The 13,314-nt window shown below is 43.4% G+C and overlaps 1 protein-coding gene across 2 annotated transcripts in view; it reads right to left on the minus strand.

Annotated features, from left to right (window-relative positions):
- The window catches only part of LOC138521761 (E3 ubiquitin-protein ligase TRIM17-like), an 870,777-nt gene that overhangs the window by 682,167 nt on the left and 175,296 nt on the right, over positions 1-13,314 (minus strand). The gene's annotated exons all lie outside the window — the stretch shown is intronic.

The raw sequence follows: 13,314 nt of genomic DNA on the forward strand, positions 1-13,314 counted from the left end.
GCTAGTGGAGGCACAAATATGTAACTGTACAGGTTCGTCCTCTTAGGGCAGAATAGCATAAATGAAAAAAGCTGCACTTATTCTCACAGTCAACCATAACTGTACAAAAATGTGAACTCTCCCTACCCGTTTGAAAGGAAGTGGAGATAAAAGGAATAGAAAGGAAACATAGGTTTCAACTTTTTAGAAATTTTATTTTAAGTGCATGTTTGATTTGCATTAAACCTTATACACTAACTTTACAATTATTACAAAACAATGTCTAAAATATTTTATTATCAAACCTTTTTTGGTAAATAAAGAAAAATAAAAGATACATAATCTACATCAGTATAGAAAATTCCACTAAAACAAATTTGTATGCAATTCATATATCAGAAGTTCATTATATCCAAACAATCTAAAAAGAAAGATATACTCAAATCATCCCCCGGAACATTGACTAAGAAGCACAATTTAACAGATGATGCTAAAAATGAAGCAAAGAGGAAAGCTCATTCCTTATATCATTGTTTGTAGATCATTGTGTTCTTTATTGATATGGAGGTCAAAGTTATCAGCCCTACATGTAATTACCAAGTGCCAAGATCAGACCACGTCTCAAGACAGGGCCCTTGCACAAGCTAGCAGCCCTCAGACTTCAAGTTGTCCAAACTAGCCCACATGGGCCTGCAATTAGATTCCAGTAACCTACACTTGACACCACCCCTTGATCATTCCCAGACCCATGCCCATCAAGGCCCAACTTGTTATAGCCTATCAGGAGAAGCAGTGGAAGCGTTCCACTCCAGCCATCCATCGTGAATCACCACACCAGTATATGGACATAAACGTACCAGGTAGGGCTTATCGTGTCAGGCCTAGCAATGTAGTATTCCACCTAGAATTAACCAAGTACGAACAGCGTAAATTAACCATGTTTTACTCTTTTCCTACCTTGCTCTCTTCCCTCCCACCAAAATCACAATATTATTGTCAAATAACATGTATCCCACACCGTACTTGTACAATGTCAAATCACAGATTCTATTTTTACACACTCATGTCACATTGTATCACCACTGTTGCAGAGAATGACACAAATTGTAATGACTCAGCCTTTATAAAGACCAGGAGAGGTTGAAACATGTGTCGGCTGACCACTTTGACCACCCTATCAATAAAGAACACAATGATTTTACAAACAATGATATAAGAAATAAGATTTCCTCTTTGTTTCATTCACGAGATATGTGGGAACAAACAATTACTAATCCTAAACAGAGGTGTGGGCAACACATCCACTACCCATGATCTTGCAGCCAATTTATATAATTAATGGTTTCAACTAAATATACCAGAAAGTATTTTAGTGTAGTGCAAGTGGATTCAAAACCCTAGTGCCCAAATACCTCTACTAAAAATGAAGCATGTTTCCTTGTGAATTAATTCCAGAAGGCAACAATGGTACATTTAGATTTACTTGTGCCCAACCCTTCCCCCCCCACAGTGTCGTTGGAGTGTATGGGGAAGATCCTTCATTGAACTCGCAGTCACGTTTCTTTTCAAAGGCGAGTGTACGTTCTAGCTCTCTGTGTTGGCCGCTCGGTCAAGAGCTGGCTCCGCCACCTCCTTGCAGCGTTGCAACTTCCCTTCCAGGTTTGCATGCTGTTTTTCTTGCCTCCTTTCTGTCCCGCGGCTCCTCTGTGTTGCTTTCCCTCCTGGACAGCAGCACATTTTCTGCTGTTTTTCCTCCATTGGCTCGCAGTGTATCTTCGCTGCCTCTCTCCCTCTGGTTCACACGGCACACTCATGCTGGGCTCTCCCTCACTACACCGCGTACGCTCTCTAACCCAGCTGTTTTTTCTCCTGGACTCGCTCTCCACAAGGATTCTGAGCCTTTGTTCACATCCACAAATTCCTTCTTGGCTTCTCCTATACACAGTACTTGCAGTGTTTCCCTTCCTGACGTTATCACTACCTGCATTCTTTTCTGCTGCCTACTGGAAAATGCAGAAGCCTGCTCTTCCTACTCCGCAGAAGGGTCTTTTATGGCCTCAGGCTTTTTACCTTCACCTTTGGCAGCTTCTGCAAGGTCAGCCTCCTGCCTAGGCTGTGCTTCCAGCGGGCATAGTGGCTACCTGCCAGGGTCGGCCATTTCTCTACAAAGAAAGGAAGACATCCAGGAAGAAGGGCTCTACGGTTGCATCCGACGAAGAGGTGGTGTTTTCATCGGAGGAAGAATCAGGTGAGGAGGGTGTGCCACTTGATGACACCCACATGCATCTTGCCCAAAATTCCTTGCATTTCAGTCTCTCATCACTATGGACAAATCGCCTAAATATTTTATGAATGTATTCTTCCATGCCTATGCAATCAATAAATAGATGTTTTAGGGTCTCCCCTTCATTAGCCTGGCTGTATAAATGGCAGCATCAAAGTTTTTATACTATGCTTACGGGCTCTTAAGATTTCAAGGTTCTCCAGCTGATTCAACCTGAATTTCATCAGTATTCAACGAGCTAACTTGTCTGGAGAAAATGCCATGCAAGGTTGAATAGACATGAAAACTGAGTGGAACTTGTAATATCAATATGCTTGTGGCAGTTTTACAATGCTTGCAGAATTGTTCCAGCAGTACCATAATTGTGCCTTTCATCCATTGTATTTGGGTTGTTAACAGATCCATAAAGTTCCAATCAAAATCAATATTGTTGAAGAAAATTTACAGTAGAATTCCTTAACAAAGTCAGTTGATGGTTGGAGCACAAGTGGAGCCCGCTTCTCAGAATTGTAAGGAGCATACCTACTACTGTTACTGATGATGATATCATCTCCAATTCACTCCGAATCAATTTAGACAACCCCAGACAATTTCGCCAAAATCGTCCTTCTAACCTGGTTAACCAAGGGCCAATATAATTTTGCCTGCAATCTATAAAGCAAAACTGGTATAGACTTTTGTTTGTATAAAGATATTACTGGTATTACGAGTAAATCAGCAAATCGTCTGTGCAGTGTATTCAATCTGAAGGCGAGGATGAAACCACTATATAACCAGTTTTCCAGTAACTTTCTTCCAATACATTTATTATAAATTAAGACTCCCAGATAATTTCACTCCATCAGCGGTTCTAAAATAATATTTTCGCCTATGTTTATTTGTACTGAATTACATCATTTTTGTTTTGGAGAAATTAATTTGCATGTGGAATTTTGCTACAAATCAACCCAAGGGATGTATGTAAAGCTAATTGAAGGCCCGTTTCAGTATGATCCAGTAGGATGATGTCATGTGGGTAGGACATTTAAGCCACGTGTTCATTTCCACTTTGCGGGAAGTCAACTTCAACCCGGCACTTTAGTTCACGAGTATAACAAAATTATGACTGATACCTTGGACAAAATTGCCCCACTTAAAATGCGCACAAGTAAACCCAAAGCCCATCTAAATAAATGGTTCACGCCCGAACTCAAGGCCTTACGCCTCACCAAGAGAAAATATGAATCCAACTGGAAAATATGTGCAACTGCTGAGAACAAGGCTAACCTAATATCTATCTCCCGTCAATACAAAAACGCAGTCTGTCTGGCTAAGAAAAACTCATACAACGATCGTATCGCCAATTCTAAATCAAGCATGAAGGAACTCTTCTCCATCCTAAAGGAACTTGAGTCACCTATTGCCATACCAGACACTTGCACTAAAGATCAGACCTGGTGTTCTGACATCCAATATGCTCTATCTAATAAAATCACTACCCTCCAAAACAAAATTCAACTGAAAAAAGACTCGCTTAAACTCCCTACACTGTCACCACCTAAGGCGATCCACATGCCTCAACATACCAAATTTTCCTTCACCAAAACTTCCACACTTGAGATTGAAAAAATTATCCTCACCCTCAAACCATCCAACTGCAAAGGTGACATCTGCCCAGCACAGCTAATAAAAGACGCTGCCAGAGACCTATCACCATTTATCTCCAAACTGGTCAATGCATCCTTCTCTACTGGCATCATCCCAGCTAATCTAAAACAATCCTGGGTGCTCCCGTTGCTTAAAAAGCAAACTCTAGATCCTCTTATCCCCACCAATTACCGCCCAATCACTACAGTTCCGTTTCTGCTAAAGATCCTGGACAAAGTGGCCTATATACAGATTCAAAACTACCTTAAACTGCACAAACTACAAGGAACTAGACAATCTGGCTTCCGCCCACTACACGGAACGGAAACAGCCCTGATTGACTTAAAGGCCCAAATAGACGAACTGAGAGATCAGGGCAAGACAGCCCTCCTCCTCCTACTAGATCTCTCAGCTGCGTTTGATCTTGTGGACCACAAAGTCCTCTGCAAACACCTGGACGTTGCCGCTCACTTCTCCACCCAAGCCATCAGTTGGATAGAATCCTTTCTAAGTGAGAGAACTATGAGAGTCTTTTCCCCTTCGGCAGCAGCTGACCCTATACCTATTACTTGTGGAGTCCCTCAGGGATCCTGCGTCTCTCCGACCCTCTACAATATATTCACCAAACCTCTGTTCTACGATCTGGACAATCTCGGTATCACCTACACTAACTATGCAGATGATACACAGATTCTCTTCCCACTTTCTGGGGATCACAGCAGGGATGGGGAGTTGGTGAATAGAGTGTATCTCATCATTCAGGCATGGATGGCCACTCACGGTCTTTGCCTGAATGATGATAAGACAGAGTTGATCATTCTGGGCACACAAGCTAATATTAACAAATTGGGCCCGGATTACTCAGCCTTCAGCATAGACGGAAATGCCATTAAAGTCTCGAGGGAAGTAAAAACACTTGGTTTCTATCTCGACTCTACCCTGTCCTTCACTAAACAGGTAAACTCCCTAGCCTCCACTACTGCCTACACTTGTAAATTGATCAGAGCAGGCAAGCCCTTCCTGTCCAATACCAGCTGCCTAATCCTGGCTAGAGCCTTAATTCTTTCCCGACTAGACTACTGTAATGCCCTATACAGTAGCGCCAATAAAGCCACTACCCTAAGACTTCAAATTCTACAAAATAATGCTCTCAGAGCTGCATTAGGAATAAAAAAGAGGGAGCATATCTCCTCGACTAGGCGGCAACATAAATGGCTCTCTACGGAGAATAAAATCCAGCTAAAAATGATCTCATTAACCCATAAGGCCTTAAATAATGCAGCTCCCAGCTACTTAATGGACAAAATAAAAAGAAAAACTTCTAATAGACCCATGAGAATCGCCAATTCCAATTGTTTGGCAGTACCTAGATTCAGACTCGCCAAAATTGGTGGCGCCTGCTTCCCTGTGAAAGCTGCTAACCTGTGGAACGCCCTGCCACCTAACCTAAGAGCTGACCAACCCTTCCCCCATTTCAGAAGGAACCTTATCAAACACATTATCGCCAACAACGACTTAACACCCGAACACTCACAAGTGTAGTCCGACCCAATGCACCCTGACGTGACATCAACCTTTATGCTTATTACCGCAAATCCTGTATGTTGCTAACTGTACATTCATGTAAATACGGCAAATCTTTATCTGTACATTCTTGTAATTTGTGCAATATGGTGTAATATTGTAAATTCATTTATATAACATTGTAACATTGTAAGCTTCGCATATACTTGTTGCTGCGCCCGGTAACCTAAGGGTCTGGTGCGCAATATAAATAAATAAACAAACAAACAAACAAACAAACAAACAAACTCCCCTAGGAAAAAATGGAAATTTGAGAAATAAAAGTTGAATAGACAGGGGGCAATCATACAACCTTGCTTCAAACCTCTATGGGTGTTTATCTATCTGGAATAATGGCCCACCTGATCTAGTCTGATTTTAACACTCCTATTAATGTATAGTTGAATAAGACATCTCAGACATCTTGGATCAACTGGCTTTGCGTCTACCTTTTCGCCATGAGCAGTGTTAGGGAGAATTCTCATGAATGTCTAATTTGCCTTACCTACTGAGTCCCTCAGCAGCTTTGCTGGATTTCTAGGGTTTATTTTTTCACCTAGTAAGAGTGTGAGCCTTTTTCCCACTCTTGCATGTGTTTTGCTGTGTGTGTTTTTACAATGTGTGTGATCTTGGGCTCTGGAGCCTCACCTACTCCATGGGCATCCTTTTTTTGTGCGTGTTAAACAGCACCTTTAGTGCAGTGACACAGGGTTGTCTTTTAGACTTCCCACTGACTCAATTTTTCTGGGACTGACTACTGTCTCCCAGAAACATGTAAAGTTGCCATTAACTTTATGTAGTCTCTTCAAATCAGAGACCCAGTAAACCCCATCTTACATGGAGTATTGGAAAGGGTTAATTCTTATCCCTTTTTGTCTGTTTCTCTTGGAGCACTGTTTCGCTCCCTTTTCATCAAGACTTGGCTGGTGGCAGTGGTAACTACCCTATTTTTCCTACCGCGGTTATCTTAAATAACCATGGTACTGTTTTAGGCTATTTTAGTAGCCTCGAACATAAACCTGCTTGACCAAATATATATTATTTCGGCTCCGGCTGGGTTTATTCGCCATTTCTTTTGTAAAAGTCTTTCTCGTGTTTTACTCTGCACGCCAAACCAGGTTTGGTCCCTTTGTTCACCGTCTTTTCACGGGCTTCTGCACAGAAGCCCTCCTTAAGGCACCTGAAAGTCTGGCTAGGCAGAATGCGAGAGAGGAGTCTTAGGACCCCTGCCATGGGTTCCCTTGGTAACCCAAGTCTCACTCCTGTTTGATTGGCTGGGTGACTGTCCTTGCCAGGACAGCCACCCTGCTGCGTGATTGACAGCCAAACTGTGTGAATGGGGGAAAACTGCATAAAAAGCAGGTCTCTGGGACTGGAAAGGCAGAGTCACCACTGGAACGAAAGAACCGATGGGGAGCTGATGGAAGAGGACCCCTACCACGACTGAGCAGCCCGGTGAAGCCCTGATGCGGGTCTGAATCCTCGAACTCCAACGACAGAGAAGATCCTCCAGGAATCTTCTTCGCTTGAGCTGGTTGGACCAACCAGTTTGCCCAAACTTCAAGCCAGGACCCCTCCTCTGGTCGAATTCACTGTAGAGCTACAGTGGGCCAGATAGCCAGGAAGGGTCGGACTCTGCTTGGGTTTTAAGGAGCGCACCTTTTATTTGTTGCTTTGCTCTGCTGCTGGTTTCTTCCCTGGGTGATGCAGGACCCTCCAGTCTTCCTACTTCGTGTCAGTCTGACAGTCGCTTCAGGAAACGTGAGCCTGCTGGAACCACCAGGAACGTCTGCCTCAGCTACAGCTTCCTCTCCGTTTTAAGGTACTGTGTAAATCTGGTTGTTCGTTTCGTTCAGCCGCGGTGAAAGTGTGTGAAATCTTTCTCCAATCCGAGGGCTTGTCCTTCTCTTCTCTTTGAACTAACTTTTCTGCCAACCAACCTCGTCCAGAACCCGTGGGACGAACTTTACCGCAAACTACCCTGAACCGTGTGATCTTGAGCAAAAGACTTTTGACTTAGTGACTTTGGCTTTAAGCCTTTCTACCTGATTCTATCACTGTAGTTCCTCTTACTCAATGTTAGGCAGAAACCTGTGCAGTTCCCTTTGGGAACACTGCAAAAGATTTAGGACTACAGGTGTTAGCAGTAAACCCACTTGGTAGCAGTCTGTACCACCCAGATTTACCTGGTAGCTGTGGCTGAGCAGTCAGACTTCCCTCAAGAAGAGCTAGGCAGTATGCAAAGTATACACAATAGGCACTCAGACACAATACAATCAAACACTGACCAGAGCTTTGGTATCAAAGTATATAATTAATTATTTAAAAACACACTGTTTGAAACACTCCAGCACTCTTATTGTAAAACACTCTAAACACAGTTACACAGTTAATATATACAACCCTTATTCCTTATCAGATAAGTCTTAGTTAACACCACTTATTTCCATACAGAAGTGAGCGCTTAACTATAGATGGCACTCCAATAAGTGCATGAAGAAGGGAGGGAAAAAGACAGAATATGGAAAGATACACCACTCTAAGATTTAGGAACCTTATTAGCAAGGCAGAAGAGCAAAAGTCACTTGTGAGCCAAAGTCCATAGGCTGGGCCCACTCTTAGAGAGAGCAGAGCACAAAGGCGCCCAAGATCACACAGTTACACTAGGCTTTGAAAGTCTTGCAGAGAGTTCGAAAAGAGTTTAGAGAGGCTCAGAAAAGTTTAGCCAGGGTGTCCCAGGCTAACCCAGGTTCGAAAGCCGGGGACTAAATCTACCCCGTACAATCGGTGGCAAGGGAAGCCGGGCGGGACACAGTACCTTAAGTGGGAAGGATCCTCCAGCGGTGGCAGTTGTTCCTGGCAGCGGGTGCAAGTCTCGTCGTCGTCCAGGGGAAGAGAAGATCTCGACTTGGAGGAAAGATGAAGGTCGTTGCACTGCCAGGGAAGAAACCAGCCGCAGAGTTTTTCCAGTTAAAGGTATTACCCTTTATTTCGCGGTCGTGGTAAAACGTGGTATTCCGGTTGCCGGGGTGCTTGGCACAGGCAAGGCGGCCACGAGATGCGTCAGGAAGGTGACAAGACGGTGAAACTGGTTATCCCCACCAGTCAAAGGAAGAAGACTCTCCGGCGGGAGATCTCCTCTGTCGTTGGGAAAAGTGGTGAGACGGTCCAGCAGGGCTCCACCGGTGGTGTCATCGTGGCAGGTCGGCTCAGCTTCTCCCTCGGCGGATTCTTAGGTCCTGTGGCGACTTCTGAAGTTCCAGTCCCCAAAGCCCTGCTTTTATGCAGAAAACCCCCATTCACTCAGCCTAGCTGTCACTCAAACATGCTAAGTGGTGAGCCGGCCGGCTCACCACTTGGGCCAATCAGGACGGAGTGCGACTTGAGTTGCCTAGGCAACTCAGTCCAGGGTGCCTAAATCCCCCTCCACCCCTCCGAAGTACCCCAGACAGAGTGGCACCACTTTGGAGGGCTTCTGTGGAGAAGTCCGCCAAAAAGTGGAACAAAGGGCTGGACTTGGGTTGGAGTCACAGAAGAGAACACAAACGCCATTTTAGAACCGAGTTCTGGCAAAAAATACCAACCGGAGAATTAATAATAATTAAATAAACCGGCGGTATGTTCGAGGCTATCGTAATTAAATAAATAAAGATAGTAGCCTCGAACAATGGGAAAATCCCATAGAGAAATAATCGCGGTTGAATATAAAAAGTAGTATCCACTGCCACTAGCCAAAACTCAATCAGGGGGGACGGAGACGTGCCCCCTCGACTAACAGACCCCGGGGTAATCGAATACAGTACGTCCACAATATGATGGTTTGTACTGGTTCTGTTAAGAATTCAAGACTAGTAAAGTCAATGGTGACTTTACATGCCCTGGGAGACAGTAGTCAGTCCCAGGGTATGGAGTCTATACTGGGGGGTCACTATGACACCCCTGTGTTACTGCACTGAGGGTGCTGTGTAACACACATCACAAAAACACATGAAGCCCTATGGAGTAAAAGACCCCATAGCCCATTAAATACATCTAGAGTCAAAGAAACACACTCAAATCATGCCCAAGAGTGAGGGTAAAAGAGTCTCACTCTTTGGCAGGAGAAAAAAATAAACCCCAAAAATCCAGCAAAGCTGCTGGGGGACTCACTAGGTTAGGAAATTCAGCCTAAACAGAGAATTCTCCCTAACACTCAATTGCCCTGAGTACTTACCTGTTGGTGTGGTTCAATTTCTGCCTAACTTTGTCTTTCCCTCCCTTTTGAATTTCTGGAGTGCTATTTTGCTCCCACTTCATTTTGTGAGCTTAACTTGTCTGGAACTTATTGGGAGTGGTGTGGTGTATTAAGAGTGTGATTTTTAAACTGCTTTACTTTAGTGAAATGTTATAAAACTGTTGTGTAAATAAATGTATATTGTTTTACTCAGAAAACCTTGAGTCAGTGTTTGTTTGAATCATAGTAATTGCTGTCCTTGCTCTAACTATTGATACTGCTCACTTGCTCTTGAGATAAGTCTGGCTGCTCAGCCATTGCTACCACTTTACTGTGTAGTACAGGCTTGTACCAAAGGTGAATTTGTACTGTCACTTGTAGTCTTAATTGTGTGTGGTGTTCCCAGAGGGTACTGCATATAATTCTGCCTAACAAGCAGTCCCTACAGACAAGGTTGAAGGCTGCTTATTATTCAATAAGAGCCACAAAGAGAGGAGCTATATCAGTCATTTGTGCTGTTTTGCATAGAAGGTTCATAACTAGGATGTTATGCACGAAAGAGCACTCTTTTCTAAAATCCATTTGAAAGTGACTTACAATGTTTTCCTCATCTGCCCAGCTTTAAAGTCTTCCCAGCACCTTACTAATTATATTTAATAATGCAATAATATGGTAGAAACTAGTCTCCTTCCTCTGATCATTTTTATAAATGGGAATAATGGATGCTTCCTGCCATGCTTTGGGGATATTAACAGAAGTAATTATTACGTTAAATGTAGATTTCAGAAATTGAGCCCACCATAACAGACTCATCGTTAATATGATGTTTAGTAGACCGTCCGGTGCCATAGCTTTTCATTGTTTTAATGACATCAATTATTTCATCTATCAAAATCCTGATTTCATCAAGAATTCTACCTCCAGTTTTCCTCAAATTTAACACATTGCACTGGACCAAATTATTTCAGTATGAAGTCAATCCCGTGCTTCGCTTCAATGGGCATGCAATGTAATTTCTTAGTCTCATCCTCTTTTCAGTTAACCAATTTCTAGAAGCTTTGAAAATCTCTGGACAAAATACCTTTAATTAAGTTTTCATTAATCCGCTGCCAGCCTATTTGCTTGTGTGAAATGAACCAACTTTTATATTTCTTTTGCAGTTTCTTGCGTTTAATAATATACCACTCAGATGACAGTTTTTCACTAGTTACTAGCCTTAACTCTAACCGATATAACAGCTTTCGTTTATTTAGTATAGGGTCCCAATATTGATGGGATGAATTATCAGAACATATATATGAATGTTTGTCATGTAGTGTGCAAAGGCCAAAGCCCATTCATTTACAATGTCAAAGAGGCTCTCTACTTCTATCTCATTGATGGCAAAATTAGTTAAGAATATAAAAGATCTATTCCTCTTCTCTCTAAAAATATGTTAAAGGCAGAAATGTTTTTGCCTGACCAGTTCAATCTCGTACCTCGTGATTGGTGATATTTGACATTTAGACCAACACAATAAATGACATGCGAGAAGGGATATTAACTTAACCAGTTTACTAAGTGTCATGCCAGCCATCCCAGGATCATCCAGCTCGCCTGTTTTCCCTAAACGCCCCTTATTACCGGTATCTTCTGCTTACAGAACGGCCAGGCCATTCTATTCTCAATTGAGATTATGTGGGAGGCGCCGCTAATATTGTTGTGGTCTTTATGACATGTTGGGGCTACGCTGTTATTGTGCAATTATTACAACATTGCGTGCTCGGATCACCTGATCAACGCATACGTCGTCACGTTGGTCAGGTGCATGTCAGCTGATGTTATTTAAATGAAGCAGATGCAAAGAAACAGCGCTTCTGATCATTTCATGTTTTTCAGCGTTCTAGAGCCTTGCTTCTGCTTTCTTCTCGCGGACGCCATATTCTGCACTCAGTGATATGTAACGGACTGGAGTCCGCACGTTGCCTTTCTTGTGTTACTACTTGGTATCCAGTAACTCTCACTCGTAGCAGAGTTTCCAGGTTTCCGCTTTCCTACAAGGCTTCCAACAAGGAGCGGTTGCCGCTTTCCGCGTTCCTACGCGGCGCCAGGTAATCTCCCCGCTCGTAACGGAGCGGCCAGTTTTTCCGTGTTCCTACGCGGCATTCAGTAATTTCTTGCTCTGTTTTCTATACAGAGCCTCCTGCTGCATTTCCACACGGCACACAGCAGTTCCTGCTCAGTTCCATACAGAGACTACAGCTATTTTCACAGTCTTACACTAACACACTGCAGAATTCTGTTCCCACAAACTTACATCTCATTCTATTAAGGGATCTTTATACTCTGCATAAGACCTCTGCTAATCCTAAACCATCCTGTAGGAGAGATACACGGCCCTGGACCATCCTATTTGAACTTTCTACAGTAAAGGTCTTGACTTCTCGGATCAAGGTTCTCCAACTACTCCTACGACCTTCAAGTGCACTGGACTTTGGACGCTTTCCTGTGTGTGCACCAACCCGACTCTAGTGCGGCCCTCGTTCTGTCCGGGTTAGATTCCTCACTTCCCCTTCCTGGTCGTTGTCTCCTTGGATTCATCGGACAGTTCTGGACTTATCTTTGGCAGTGCATATTCAGGTTAGTGTACATTAGATAGGTTTTTGCTATCTTCTTGAAATCTATATTATTCTAATTAGTTCCTCTTTCTCAACAGCCTGGGGAATCTTGGGCAACTCACGCCCTTCTCACTGATAGCTCTCTTCAACTGTAATCTTATGCTAGTCGAAGAGTGACATTAGTTAGGTCTTTTATATGACATAACTCTGTTCTACTCCTAGCACCAATCGATAGGAGAAGACTTTGAGTGTATCCTTTACAAAGTCTGTATCCTTTTAGGTTTATTTCAAAATATCACTCGGTATTCTTTGTGTTTCATGGTCATTAAAACCTAGGATTTGACAGAATCAGAAGCCTGAAATGGAGGGTTCCGATCCCCTTACTGTCCTCACCCAATTGGTGGCTGAATTAAGACAAGAAATGATTACAGCACAGGATGCCATGCGCCATCGTATGGACGTGATGCAAGACACCATAAGTACTTCCTCACAAGTAATGGCTCGCAAGAACCCGTAGCCTCCGGTTCAGGTATGCCTGCACCCCAAAGAGAATCGGTTCAGGTACTGATGCCAACACAGTTCCCTCTGGCTCCACCTGAGTGGTTTACGGGACACCCCAAGACCTACCGCACTTTTGTGAATCAGTGTTGTCTCCACTTCCTGTGTAGACCCAGTTCTTTTCCCGACTTGACAACCAAGGCAGCATTTGTATTGTCGTATTTAGGAGGCACTGCTGCAGCATGGGCGAACCCTTTTGCTGGAAACCAACAGTCCATTGTTATATGATTGAGATGCTCTTTTGTCAGCAATGAGCAAGGTGTTTGACATGAGGTATGTCACCCAGGCAACTGATTTGGAACTATTGAATTTACAACAGGGGAACCAATCACTATTGGCCTATCTCGCACGATTCAATCAATTGATGGCCGAAACACAGTGGCTGGAAGATAAGAAATCCGTAGTCTTCTATAAAGGATTGTCCGAGGAGTTGAAAGACGCCTTGTCGACAGTTCCTGTGGTGCCATCAGGATACACAGAGTTACTCGATCTTG

This window comes from Ambystoma mexicanum, chromosome 13, assembly GCF_040938575.1.
Source record: "Ambystoma mexicanum isolate Mex_15411 chromosome 13, UKY_AmexF1_1, whole genome shotgun sequence".
NCBI classification, from domain to species: domain Eukaryota; kingdom Metazoa; phylum Chordata; class Amphibia; order Caudata; family Ambystomatidae; genus Ambystoma; species Ambystoma mexicanum.